The sequence below is a fragment of the Balaenoptera ricei genome, chromosome 14 (genome assembly GCF_028023285.1).
Source record: "Balaenoptera ricei isolate mBalRic1 chromosome 14, mBalRic1.hap2, whole genome shotgun sequence".
In the NCBI taxonomy this organism is placed as follows: Eukaryota; Metazoa; Chordata; class Mammalia; order Artiodactyla; family Balaenopteridae; genus Balaenoptera; species Balaenoptera ricei.
Genome location: NC_082652.1, coordinates 39873375 through 39886860, shown reverse-complemented (window position 1 = coordinate 39886860; position 13486 = coordinate 39873375). Strand labels below are relative to the sequence as shown.

At 39.0% G+C, this 13486-nt stretch overlaps 1 long non-coding RNA gene across 3 annotated transcripts in view; it reads left to right on the top strand.

Moving 5' to 3' along the window:
* The first annotated feature begins 234 nt into the window (after positions 1–234).
* The window catches only part of LOC132347470 (uncharacterized), a 317923-nt gene continuing 304671 nt past the window's right edge, over positions 235–13486 (top strand). For 2 of the 3 annotated variants that reach the window (XR_009497201.1, XR_009497203.1), the window contains exons 1-2: positions 235–271; positions 9892–9996. This is a non-coding gene — a long non-coding RNA (uncharacterized LOC132347470). Of the gene's footprint in view, positions 272–4781; positions 4825–9891; positions 9997–13486 lie in introns of those variants that run through there. The other variant, XR_009497202.1, reaches the window with a different exon arrangement.

Genomic DNA, 13486 nt, shown 5'->3' with positions numbered 1-13486 from the left:
AACATTTTTAATTTAATTTAATTTTTAAACTAACATGGGGAAAATTGACTTTTGCAGGGGAGTATACAGCTCTAAGAGTTTTAACGTGTATGAAATTTTGTAACAACAATCATAGTCAAGATACAGAACTGACCTATCACCCCAAATACTCCCTTATGCTGACACTTTGTTGTCATATCCTCCCCCACCTGTGGCTCCTGGCAACCACAGATCTGTTCTTAGTCCCTGTGGTTTTGCCTTTTCTACAATCTCATATAAATGGAAGCATACGGTATGTAACCTTTTGAGACTGACTTCTTTTACTGAGCATAATGTCTTTGATATTCTTTCATGTTGTGGTATGTATCTGTTATAGACTAAATGTTTGTGTCCTCTCAAAATTCATATGTTAAAGGCCTAACCCTTAATGTGATAGTATTTGGAGTTGGGGCCTATGGGAGATAATTAGGTTTAGATGAGGTCATGAGGGTGGAGCACCCATGATGGGACTAGTGCCCTTACAAGAAGAGGAAGAGACATCAGAGCCCCTCTCTCTGCCTCAGGAGGTGGTCCTTCACCAAGAACTGAATCTGTTAGCACCTTGACCTTCGATTTTCCAGCTTCCAGAACTGTGAAAAATAAATGTCTGTTATTTAAGCAACCCAGTCTGTGGTATTTCATTATAGCAACCTGAGCTGACTAAGACAGTATCAATAATTAGTCCCTTTCTGTTGCTGACTAGTATTGCATTGGATGGGACTAGTATTCCATTGGATAGAGGCACCACAGTTTGTTTACCCATGTACCCATTGAAGTACATTTCAGTTGTTTGCAGATTTGGCTATTATGAATAGAGCTGCTATAAACATTTGTGTACAGGTATCGGGGTGAATATAATTTCTATTTGTCGAGGGTAAATAACTATGAATGGCATTGATGAGTCATATGATATGTATATGTTTAATTTGATAAGGACCTGCCAAACTCTTTTCTAGAGTGGCTGTTATAATTCTGAACTCCCACCAGTAACATAGGAGAGTGCCAGTTGTTCCATCCAGTACTTGGTATTGACATGATTTTTTTTTTTATTATAGTAATCCTAGTAGGTGTGTAGTGATACCTTATCATGGTTTTAATTTGCATATCCCTAGCTAATGATGTTGAGCATCTTTTCATGTGTTTATTTGTCATTCTATATCCTCTTGGCTGAAGTGTCTGTTGAACTCTTTTGCCCATTTTTTAAAAATTGTTTTTTTTCAAAATTGTGGAGGTAAATTCATGTGCATGTATATATATAATTTGCCATTTTAACCATTATTAAGTGCATGACTTGTTACATTCACAATATTGTACAACCATCACCACTACCTATTTCCAAAAATTTTTCATCACCCCAAACAGAAACTCTGTACCCTTTAAACTATAACTCCCATTCCCTCCCACTCCCAACCTCTGGTAACCTTTATTCTACTTTCTATCTCTATGAATTTGCCTATTTTAGGTACCTCATATAAGCAGAATCATGTAATATTTGTGACTGGCTTATTTCACGAAGCATAATGTTTTCAAGGTTCATCCGTGTTGTAGCATGTATCAGAATTTAATTTCTTTTTAAGGCTGAATAATATTCCATTGTATGTATATACCACATTTTTGTTTATTCATTCATTTGATGGTCACTTGGGCTGTTTTCACCTTTTGGCTATTTTGAATAATGCTGCAATGACTATGGATGTACAAGTATTTGTTTGAGTTATTGCTTTTAGTTCTTTTGGCTATATACTTAGGAGTGAAATTGCTGGGTCATATGGTAATTCTATGTTTAGCTTTTTGAGGAGCTTTAGAGGAAAAGTTTTTAATTTCGATGAAGTTCAATTTTTTAATTTTTATAAATGAATTGTGTGTTCAGTGTCATGATTGAGAACTCTTTGCCTAACCCAAGGTAATCAAGATTTTCTCCTATGTTTTATTCTAAATGTTTTATAGTTTTCTGTTTTACATTTATTTCTATGATCTAATTTTGATTTAATTTTTGTATGAAGTGTAGGGTTTAGGAAGGGGTTAATTTTTTTGCATATGGTTGTCCAAGTGTTGCACAACTATTTGTTGAAAAAACTATTCTTTCTCTGTTGGTGTTCTTTGTACCTTTTTCAAAAATCAATTAATTATATTTGCATGTGTCTTTATTTTGTTCCATTGATTTATGGCTGCATTCCTTCTTCATTAACATCTTGTCTTGATTACCATGTTTATTAGTAATTTTAAAATCAGTAGTGTGTGTTCTTCAACTTTGTTCTTGTTTTTTCAAAATTATTTTGGCTCTTATAATTCCTTTGCCTCTTCATCTAAATTATGGAACCAGCTTGTATTTATCTACAAAAAGTTCTGCTGGGATTTTGATTGTAATTGTATTAAATCTGTAGATCAGTTTGGGGAGAAGTTTAAGTACATTGAGTCTTCTAATTTGTGAACATCGTATGTGCCTCCATTTATTTAGGTCTTATTTCATTACCATTTTGTAGTTTTCAGCACACAGAACCTGCACATTCTTGTTAGGTTTACAACTTGGTATTTACTTCTTCTCGGGACATTCTAAGTGATATTGTTTTAAAATTTTTGGTTTTTAATTGTTTATTTCTAGTATTTAGAAATATGATTTTTTTGTGTGTGTTGATTTTGTGTCCTTCAAACTAGAGAGTGGAACACCATGGAAAGTAGCTGAGTTAAGACATCTTGCCAATACCCTAGCCAAGAGGACTACCTGTGAGCAAGGGGCACCCGTTGTGGGATGGATGGATGGGTGAGGGTGGAAGAGCAGGAGTGTCTGGGAACTGTGTGGTGGAGAGGACTTGCAGGGCCCTCTGAGGAACTCACACATGTGCACATAAGAGAGCTTGCATCAAGAGAAGTCCATGCTCACCAGAGACACACTGAGAAAACCATTACTGTGTCCAGTTAGATAAAGAGATGCCTGCCCTTTTCCTTCATTCTCCTCCCAATCCTAACACATTGAAGGTGCTGCTGGAGCCTTTAAGTCAGATATAAGATTACATTTTTGCATTGGCCTCTTTTAGGCTTTGAAAACCAAAAGTAAATAGAAAGTTATTGCCAGTTAAGTGAGATTCAGTATAGCATTGGAGAAAAGATAAAACAATTTCCTACTATGGAAAAATTGGCAACACTGATTTACAGCCACTCGTGCTTCAGCCTCAGGTTTGATGTCACTTCTCAGGGACTTTCTTCCTCCAGACTGGGTTAGGTACCCTCTGATAAGCTCCTGTGGTCCTGCATTACCCCTATTTTATCACATATCACAAAGTATATAACTCCTGATTTATTCTGTATGTCATTAGGCTACAAGTACGTTGAGGGTAAGGAATGTGATTCATGTACTAGTGTGTACATAGTGCCAGCATGCTCCCTGCCAGCTACTGAACATTTTTAGTATTTGCAAAAAGTTAAACATGTGGAGAAGCTGCATCCTTGCTGTAAACTGTCCCATGACCTCTAAAATTCTACAAAAATTTCCAAAAACAAAATAAAACGTTTCTAATTAAAAGAAATACAGGGAAATCATTTTTCAATGTATGATTTTCTTTTTTTTTTGGTCAGAGCTGACCAAAGATGAAATGGACTGTCTAGGGAGGTAATGAGTTCCCTGTCATTGAGGGGTGTTCATGTCTAAACTGGACGGCTGCTTGACTGGGGATTTGTAGTGATTCAGACTAATGGTAGGACTTTGTCATCTTTAAAGTTCTTTCCAACCCTGAGCTTCTAATTAGTGTTTATTAGGCTTTGAAATAGATTATTATCTATTGAACCGAGTGCAACATTCAATTCTTTTTTTTTTTTAAACATCTTTATTGAAGTATAATTGCCTTACAATGGTGTGTTAGCTTCTGCTTTATAACATTCAATTCTTGAGTTGATACTGAGCCTCCCTAAGGCTCATCTTAAATATTACCAACACCAGAGTAAAGTAATTGGCCCATTTATGATAATTCAGATAATGTATTTTATCAGTTTCAATATAATTATTTCTCATGAGTAATCCTTTATCATTGCAATGGAGAGGTGAGTCTGAATTAATCTAATAGGGAAAATGAAGAATCAAAGCTTTGGAGATCAAAGTAAGGGAAACCAACTAGGGAAATTGTAATGTGATAGGAATCACCTGAGAGCTTGTGAAAATGCAGATTTTGCTTCAGTGGGTCTGGGATGGGGCCTAAGGTTCTGCATTTCTAACAAGTCCCAGGTGATGCCAATGCTGCTAGTCTATGGACCTTTTTTTTGGGTAGAAAAGACCTAAAATTGTGTTTCCCAAACTTTGCTATTCATATGAACCTCATGGGGGTGAATATAGATTCCAGATCCTCGTCCCAGAATTACTAAATCAGAATCTCCAGGGGAGGAGCCCAGGAATGTGTATGTTTTGTTAAGTGCCCTGAGTGGTTCTTATTGTATCAGTCAATCTGGGAGTCAGTGTCCTAAGAACTACTAGGTCCGCCTTTATTATCTCATCCTCTCCCGGGGAGGGGGGAGCCCGAGGTGCTGGTCTTGAAGGGCAGATGGGAAGCTGAGGAGAAAAGAGAGGGAAGCATCAGAGCAGTGTCTTCACTTTGGTTGCATTTTAGGACCACCAAAGGAGAGCTTTTACAAATCCTCAGAATGCTTGGGGGTGGGACCCAGGCCTCAGTATTTTTTGAAGCTCTTTAGGTGACTCCAGTGTACAGCCAGGGTTGAGACCCACTAAAGTAGAGGGAGGTGGCTGAGCCGGGCTGGAACTGACACTGTTCAGGAAAGGATGGTTGAATAGAGGAAGTAGATGACTTATTCAGATTATAGGTAAGTTGTTTATGCATCCGCTGGCCTCTTTTTAACACTGGCTTTCTATAGATGTGGTTTGAAAATAATTTGTGCTTTAAGGTAAATCTTCCTTTCTTTTCTGATTAAGGAAATTGTTATTCTCCCCTCCCTGCCCACCCCCCCCCCCCAGTACATCGTTATTAACATACACTGATGGGAGAATTTGCTATTAACTAATGGAATTAAATAAGGAAAGGATTTTGGAAAAGCTTCAAGAGAGAGTGTTCTCCTTGGCCAGCTCCTCAGTGTTCCCTAACCAGTTTGCTTTCTGGAGCCATCAAACTAGGCACTAGGACAGGTGGCTAGACTTGGAGCTTCTAGAAAAGTGCGGACACTGACACAGGAAAGTGTCTAATGACTTTCATTTCACTTTGCCAAACCAACTTACCACAAAGCAGAGAGGATCTGTTTTCTGTATCATCACATCAGATTGGTATGCTAAGCTTCATCCAAATTTGAGGAGCACACCCTGGTGAGATTTACACTTTTTTGCTTTAGTAATTTACTGCTTCCTTCTCCTGCAAGCCTAGTAAACCAAATAACAATGGAGTGGGGGAGAGAAGGAATTGTTCTCATCTTTAAAATAAGAAACAACATGATTTGGCATAAAGCAGTGCTAACTTGCTACTGTAAACATCAGCAATCCTGTCACAGCTGCACACTGATGACGCCCCCCACCCAGGGAAATGTGCGTGGTTGAGACATACACACTGGCCCAGGCAGCAACAATGGAGAATAGGACCTGAGGTCTTTTCCCAGGTTTTATCTTTAGCAGGCATCAATGTCTAATGTAGTAAGTCAGCTACTAAGTTCTCCCAGAAAGAGTCTGGCTTCCTCTGTTTGTATGGAATTTCCTCCAAGTGTGTGGCTGGAGAGACCCAAGTTCCCAAAGAACAACAGTGTGGGACGGGATTAATGTCACCTGTCTTTCCTTGTCTGCTCTGCTCCTGGGGAATAATGTACTCCAAGCAATACAAAACAATGCCAAACAACTTGAGAGCAATAGTTTTTAATTCCCAAAGATTTTTCATAAAAAGTATACTTTACTGATATATGTCTCTACTGATGTCCTCAAAGCTAAGTTGAATACTCTACCATGAAATAGTTGTGTTGGAAATTGGAATAAACATGATTTTAAGATGCATAAATGTTATTATTGTTTGATTTGGCTCTTGGGGACTGACAAAAATTAGAAAACAGCTTGGGTTCTTGAACTTTTACTTAAAAATAATATTTCAATATTATGAAATCTTAATAGATATTGGAAGGAATAGGTTCCTGAAGCGTAAGATTCACAGAAGATAGAGCCAGGAGATGCTTTAAAGATCATCTTGTCCAGTGGTTCTAAACCTTAGGGTGCATCAGGATCCCCAGGAGGGCTTATTAAAGCATAGATTGCTAGGCCCACCTCCAGAATGGAATTTCTGATTCAGTAGGTCTTGGATGGGGCCTGAGAATTTGCATTTTTAACAAAATTGTCAGGTGATGTTGATGCTGGTGGTCTGGGGACCACACTTTGAAAACCTCTGGTCTAATCCAGTCTCATTTTATAGTTGAGCCAACTGAATCCTGAAGAATTCCTTAGTCTGGCCCTCTTGCTAGGCCATGTCCGAGTCTAGGGGAAGCTTCTCCACTTGAGTATAAGATATTACCCTCTTTCAAGGACATTGCTTTAATAATTGTTCCTTCTCCTGGCATCAACATCTCCAAGTATCAACTCTCCAGTTAATTGCGTTAGTCAGCATACAAATGTTCTGTGACAGTGTCCGTCTTAAAAAGACAGTTCTCTGGACTCATATCCTATTCCAGCTACCTACAGAGAGTCTCCTCAGAGGGGTTGTCTGTGGTCGTTGCTCCCTTTCCTCTCCTCCCATTCTCTCTTGAACTCACTCTAATCAGGCTTTCATCCCATCACTTTACTGAGAACAGCTCTTGTCAAGGCACCAGTGACCTTCATATTGCCAACCAAATACGATGGTCGATTCCTAGGTATTGTCTTGCTTGTCTCACCAGCAGTACAGTTGATTACTCTTTCCTTGCAACCCTTTGTTGGCTTTGGGACACCTCTCTCTCGGTTTTTGTTCTAGTTCACTAGCACTCTCTGTCAGCTTTCTTTGTTGATTCTTCCTCCTTTCCCTAAACTCTAATCATTGGAGTTCCCCGGGGCCCAGTCCTTAGACCTTTTCTTTATCTACACTCACTCTCAAGGTGATCTCATCCTGGAATATCATCTATCCAGTGATAATTCACAAATTTATGTCTCCAGGCTGGACTTCTCCTAAACTCCAAATTCACATACAGGCAGTTCTCATTTTGCACACTGGGGGACCATAAAAATGACCATGCAAACTGAAACTGTGCAAAGTGTTCTTAATAATCAATGAGAAAAATTATGATTTTTCTGGAACCTTAAAAATGTTGTCAGAAAGTAAAAACTCTTACTGTCAGTTATAAATGTGTAGGGAAATGAAAAAATAAAAACCGATATTTAAAAACTTTTTAATTTAGTTTAGTATGCTAATTTAAAATATTAGAAACATTGAGAATTAGTTTTTATTTCTTTGTAAAATACTTATCAAGAGTAGTTTGAACCATGCTTGCCATCTTCCTGTTGTATAATGTGATACAGAGCCAGCATCTTTTCTATGCCCTGGCAAATTATCACAGTCCTTTCTAAGTTTGGATCAGCTTCCAACATTTTAGCCTCTGTGCTTTCAGTGTTGTGAAATATCTCCAAGAGTTTCTCTAAAGTGAAGGTTTTTGCCAGGATCACCCCCTCCGGGACACCTTCATCTTTTTCGTTACAACTGCTTTCCTCCTTTGTGTCCATAGCTTGCCTTCACTAGGCACCTGTGGCTGCATATGTAGAGTCTCTTGATGGTAGCCAGGTCAGCTATTCCTTCTATAACTCCATTTATGTTTGATTCAAATTTCACTTCCAGAGTTACCACTTTTTTCTTTGCTACATTTTCATCTTGGTTGACCAGTTTCCTCTTTTGAGTACCCATTTTGGTGGAATGTCATGTGGGTTTATCACTGGGAGATAAGGAGACAACACAACAACACACTTTGCAGTCTGTGTGGGAACTGAATAAAAGAGGTGCAATGGCTTGGGCTTCCCTGGTGGCGCAGTGGTTAAGAATTCGCCTGCCAATGCAGGGGACACGGGTTCGAGCCCTGGTCCGGGAAGATCCCACATGCCGTGGAGCAACTAAGTCCGTGCGCCACAACTACTGAGCCTGCGCTCTAGAGCCCGCGAGCCACAGCTACTGAGCCCGTGTGCCACAACTACTGAAGCCCGCATGCCTAGAGCTTGTGCTCCACAACAAGAGAAGCCACGACAATGAGAAGCCTGCGCACCGCAACAAGGAGTGGCCCCATTCTCCACAACCAGAGAAAAGCCTGCGCGCAGCAATGAAGACCCAACTCAGCCATAAGTAAAATAAAATAAATTTATAAAAAAAATTAAAAAGATGTGCAGTGACAATCACAGACAGACTCTGAAAGAAGTGATGTGATTGGTCGCTGATCATGATGTGCATCTGTTAAACATGTGGTGATCTGTGGGCCAAGGAAGCAGAGGAGTTGTACTTTCTGCAGTTACTCATAGTTAATACGCTGTGGGTAACTGGAATTTGAACCACACTGTTGGAGGACTGCTGTTATTTAATGAAACTGTGGTAACTGAAATTTGTGCAAAGTTTCAGAATTGTGCAGAGGGAGGACTGCCTATGTTCAGCTTCCTATTTGACATCCCCACTTGTTTAACAAATATCTCATATTTAACATGCCCTAAACTGAGCTTTTAATTTTCTCCAACCCCAAGCCCGCAATCCTCCTTGTCTTGTTAAATGACAGCTTCATTCTTCTAGTTGTTCCGGTCAAAAATCTTGGAGTCATTTTGACTCCTTATTTTCTCTTATACTGCACATCCAATCCATCAGCTAATCTTGTAACTATGTTCAAAATTAGAATCCTACCATTTCTCAGGAAGCCCACTGCTACTATCCTCATCTGGGCCATCATCATCTCTAGCCTATCTTCCCAACTGTCCTCCTTGCTTCTACCCCAGTGCACTACATCTATTCTCCATAGTCAGAATGATCCTTTAAAAACATAAGTTGTTTTGTGCCTCCTCTACTCAGAATTCTTCAATGACTTCCTGTTTCAATCACAGTAAAACCTGGTTTTATAAGGATCTCCAGGGCCCTATGTCATATCCCATCTACCAGAGGCTGCTTCTCTGACCCTTCTCTTTTTACATCCCTCCTTGCTCACTCTACTCTAGCTGCACTGGCCTCCTCGCTCTTCCCTGGACAGGCCAAGCATGCTTTGCCTCAGGGTCTTAGTGCTTCTTTTACCTATGTCTGGTAGGTTTCTTCCCCATATATCCACATGGCTTATCCCCTCATCTCCTTCATGCCTCTGTGCAAATATCACATTTTATAACCTATGCTATATAAAATGATAATACCCATCCTTCCGTTCCTCATATGGCAATCCTTTATTCTCTTATACTGTTTATTTTTCCCCATAGTTTGTGTTATCACTCAACATATTAGATATTTATTTGTGTATTTCCCCTACAACTAGATTGTAAGTTTCATGAGACCGGAGACAGTCTATTTTATTAAACTTTATTCCCAGAGCTTAGAACAGTGCCTGGATCATAGTAGGTCTTCAACAAATATTTATTGAATGAATGGATGATGAGTATTGCTGGTTTTGGCAGTTTTGAAGAACTACCTCTTCAAGTCTGGTGTCTGCCAAGGCAGACGTGTTCTGGAGTGATGAGCAGGACAGTGACTTCAGTGCTTTGGTTTGTGCCGATTGGAGTTGCAGAACTGTCCTAGAAGTGTAAAAGTTATTGAAAAATTTCTTATGGAAGTAATTGTTTATGTACAGAGCATGCACATCTTGTCTGGGAACTTCTGGTGGTCTTTTCGCCATCATATGTACCTTATTAAACAAATCTGAAAATTCATTTTTTGTGTGTATAAATAAGTTGAAGCAAAAGATTTGGTTATTTTTGTTTCCTTTTTTTAGAATGATAGGGGAAAATGGAAGGAGGAAAAAAAAAACAATGCGAAAACCCTGGAGTTGATCACCTGCGAGAACCGTGGTACAAAGGACTTAAGAAAAAGGAATCAGGTAGGAACCTAGAAATAAGGTTTTGGACTGGATTGATCTTCCTTTGGAGGTTATATTATACATCACTTATGGAGATATCCTCTTGGACCCCTCTTAACTCCAGCCATAGTTGGGGTCACCAGCTGCATGCAGGTGTTAACTTGAAAACACTGTACCTGAGCCTCACTGTGTATTTCTTACTTTTTGCTCCAGGGCTGCTCTGCCTATACTAAGTGGGATGCCTGCAGAAACCCATTTGGGCATTCTGGAGCATACACAAACCTTCAGATGTGAGAGCAACCCTTAATTAAAGGGTGATCGGAATTGATAGATAAATATTTCTCACTTTAATCTCTTGGATGAACAATTCAGAGATGCATTCTTCACGGTTCTTTTAGAGGGTCCTGGGGGATCAAGCCTCAGTTTCCCACAGGGGCAAGGAGCTTGATTGCATTGGCTTCTCCTCTTCCCTCTTGTGCTCTTCTCAGTCTCCAGCTCTGGGTCCTTGGGATCACATCCCAAAATAAAATACCTGTACACCAGACCTTGTCTCAGGCTTTGCTTTTTGGGGGAACCTAAGCTAAGAGATCAAGAAGAAAGCCTTTTTTGTTCTAATTGCTGAGGGCAGCACAACTTTCTGTAAATACCCTTGCCTCTGAAATGTTTCCTCTTCACTCAAAGACCTCCTCTTGGCCTGTATGATAAAGATCCAGATCCTTACTATAGAAATTGGAGCAAGGTCTGTTACACTCTTACTCTATGTACTTGTACAAACTCTTAAGTAGTCTTCTTATTTATTGCAAATATGCCATCCATAGTTTTGCCTCTGTGTGTGTGTGTGTGTGTGTGTTTTCTCCCGAGGATTAACTCGTCTCATATTCTTCTAGAACTTTCCCTAAACACTTAGCTTATAGCAATCCTGCCTCCCATGCACCCTAGCTGCACTTTTTGTTTGGACCACCCTTTCTGTACTTATGCCGTGGTGCCTTAAATTATTATTTATCTCTTTATTTATATGTTCTGGTTCAACTTTATTATAATCATCTGTGGGAATAGATTGTATCTTACAATCCAATATATCCAGCAGTACCTCACACAATGCCCTGAACAATAAATGCTACCGATGCTTAGACTGACATTGTGATGACATGATCCGAATCAGCGTTTACCAAAGTGTATTCATAGGCATTGTAAAACAGATGTGTTCTGTGTTAACTTAATTAACATAGGAAACCCTGGAGGACTTCTCTGAGTCTTTAAATTAACCAACCTTCATTGTAAATCTCTAAGAGGAATATACAATATATGGTTTTCCCAAACTTACTTGGCCATGAATAATTTTTTTCATGAACAGTTACCTTAGGCTATTCTCCTGAAATGCATGCTTAAACTATTTCTAAATACGTGGGTTGTCTACACTGCATAGAAATCCAAGGGATCTGGGGCAGGGTGGGGGTGTAGGGGATGGATGCATGTTGTAGAGTGAAATAATATATGGTATGAGAGAGGCTTATAATATACAGGAAGAGACAAAATATTTACATCCTAAAAATCGCTAATGAACGCGTGTCAAGATTTGTCCACTGTGCAAGTTGAATATATACAAGCTGATGGGATACATAGAAGAGGTGTAATCAGATTTGGTTGGGGACAATCTGGTCTCCAGGAGGTACATGTGACTATGGAATTCTCTTGCAAAAATAGGGCTTCTGGAAGCTTGCTTTGGTATGACAAAGTAAGAGTGCATATTAGGCTCACCTACAAGGATGTTGCTTCATATACCAGTCGTCTCCTTTTGTTCTCAGGCCCATTCCTCACCCTTGTTTTGCAATCTCAATTTCTCTGGCTCCCTTACTAACCTACTTCAACTAAGTCTGTCTAAGGGAGGCTCTGGAAGGAGGGAATGGAGGGCAGAAGAAGGGAGGGCTGGATCTCTCTCCTTCTCTCTCTTTCTGTGTTTCTGAGAGTGTTTTTCCAGTTTCCAGCAGGGGCTGCATCTTTTCTGAGGTTTCTGGGTTCTGTTCACATCTCCTCTATCCTCTAGGTGTGGTAGTGGTTTCCTGATTTGGTTAATGTCTGGGGTGCTTCACCACCCCTCTTTGTTTTTATCAATGCTTCCATCACCTGTGCAACCAATTCCTTACTTCAGATGGTCTTTGTTGAAAAACCTGGAGTGGTTTCTGTTTTCCTTACTGGGTCCTGAGTGAAATGTCACATATTTGTATGTTGCATCTCTCCGTGACTCTGCTCCAGTCAGGGTGATGCTTCATGTCCTTTTTCATCTCTTTGCAGTGCCAGACACAGCGGAGGTACTCAATATATGTTAAGTGAAAAAAATGCATGACCAGTTCCTTTTACATTAAATTCATTTATATTCCCACAGAATTTTGGAATATTTATGTGTTATTGTTTAAATATACAGGAAAGAAAATTCTTTCTATGAATAAATTGAGCATGGGGGAGAACCACTTAAGGGAAGTCAGAAATTTTCTCATTCCCAGGTCATTATAGAGAATAATTTTTTTAAAATTGAACTATAGTTGATTTACAATATTGTGTTAGTTTCAGTTATACAGCAAAGTGATTCAGTTATATATATATATATATAAATCTACATATATATATTTTCAGATTATTTTACATTACAGGCTATTACAAGATATTGAATATAGTTCCCTGTACTATACAGTAAATCCTGTTGCTTATCTATTTTATGTATAGTGGTTTGTATCTGTTAATCCCATACTCTTAATTTATACCTCCCCCCTCCCTTTCCCCTTTGGTAACCCTAAGTTTGTTTTCTATGTCTGTGAGTCTGTTTCTATTTTGCATATAGATTCATTTGTATTATTTTTTAAATTCCACATATAAGTGATATCCTATAATATTTGTTTTTCATTTTGTATATATTCAACTTGCACAGTTGACAAATCTTGACACGCGTTCACTGGCGATTTTTAGGATGTAAATATTTTGTCTCTTCCTGTATATTATAAGCCTCTCTCATACCATATATTATTTCATTCTACAACGTGCATCCATCCCCTACACCCCCACTCTGCCCCAGATCCCTTGGATTTCTATGCAGTGTAGACAACGCGTGTATTTAGAAATAGTTTAAGCATGCATTTCTTACTTCACTTAGTGTGATATTCTCTAGGTCCATCCATGTTGCTACAAATGGCAATATTTCATTCTTTTTTATGGCTGAGTAATATTCCATTGTATATTTATCCCACGCCTTCTTAAACCAAGCATCTATTGATGGGTACTTGAGTTGTTTCAGTGTCTTGGCTATTGTAAATAGTGCTGCTATGAACATTGGGGTATATGTATCTTTTCAAATTAGTGTTTTCATTTTTTCTGGATATATACCCAGGAATGGAATTGCTGGATCATATGGTAATTCTGTTTTAAGTTTTTAGTTTTTTTTTTTTTTTCACACACACTGTATTTTATTTTTACAAGAGATAAATAGACTGACACCAAGCATTGTACATGGATGACCACA